The sequence below is a fragment of the Pristiophorus japonicus genome, unplaced genomic scaffold, assembly GCF_044704955.1.
Source record: "Pristiophorus japonicus isolate sPriJap1 unplaced genomic scaffold, sPriJap1.hap1 HAP1_SCAFFOLD_89, whole genome shotgun sequence".
In the NCBI taxonomy this organism is placed as follows: Eukaryota; Metazoa; Chordata; class Chondrichthyes; family Pristiophoridae; genus Pristiophorus; species Pristiophorus japonicus.
The window spans coordinates 1973909-1975255 of NW_027254813.1; positions in this window are offsets into that span (position 1 = coordinate 1973909).

A 1347-nucleotide genomic window follows, 5' to 3' on the forward strand; every position below is an offset into this window, starting at 1 on the left:
ATAGCCTACTCCTGCTCCTATTTCTTATGTTATGTTCTTATCACTTGCTGTACCTGCATACTAACCTTTTGTTTTTCATGCAAAATTACCCCAGGTCCCACTGTACTGCAGCACTTTGCAATCCTTCTCCACTTCAATAATAACTTGCTCTTTGATTTTTTCTGCCAATGTTCATAACCTCACACTTTCCAACATTGTACTCCATCTGCCAAATGTTTGCTCACTCAATTAGCCTGTTTATGTCCTTTTGCAGATTTTTTGTATCCTCTTCACACATTGCTTTTCCTCCCATCTTTGTGTCATCAGCATACTTGGCAATGTTACACTCGATCCCTTTTCCCAAGTCATTAATATAGATTGTAAATAGTTGGGGCCCCAGCATCGATCCCTGCGGCATCCAACTAATTACTGATTGTCAAACCGAAAATAAACCATTTATCCCGACTCTCTGTATTCTGTTAGTTAGCCAATCCTCCATCCATGCTAATATATTACCGCCAACCTCGTGAAATTTTATCTTGTGCAGTAACCTTTTATGTGGCACCTTGTCAAAATGCTTTCTCGAAGTCAAAATACATCACATCCACGAGTTCCCTTTATCCACCCTGTTCATTACATCCTCAAAGAATTAATAATTGCTGTAATCGCCATGAATACCTATACTTTCTGTGATAGACCGAGCTTACAGACTATCTGGCTTCTCCTGCCATTTGCCGGGCACGTGTTCCGGGTTTAATTTTACAAACTGTGTGAGTTCGCTGATCGTGGAGAGACGGTAGGAGCCTCTGTGGCCCCACTGGGAGGATGTGGAAGTGAACACGGTGGCTGGGTGATCCGCGACATTTCTGCAAAGGGCAGCGGAGGAGAAGGATTGAGAACTTTCAGTGTGGGACAGAAGTTGTTTCAGGTGAGCCAACACATTCCTGATCAACACAGAGGGAGCTCACTGGTCAGCTCCACTTTGTTGCGGTTGTTGTGACAGAGGTTTCTGTCATACAGCGGTTATTACGTTTTCTTTACATGAGACAGAGCCCTGGTTCAATCCTGGCCATGAACTTTATGTTTAAACTTGCTTTCGAGGAACAATCAGAGGCGAGTTTATTCTCCTGGCAAATGCTGCCTGATCTGCTGAGATTTCCAGCATTTGCTGTTTTTATTTGCTATTTATTCTCCTGGCAAAAGGGCTCCCTTATTCCTTCATTGCACTTTATTTCACTTCAATATCTTTCAGTGAGAGAAAACGGATCCACCGGGGACCTTTCGCGTGTGAGGCCAACGTGATATCCGCTACACTGCAGCCCATCAAAGGGCGAGAAACCACTGAATATAAAGGATGAGCTCACAAAT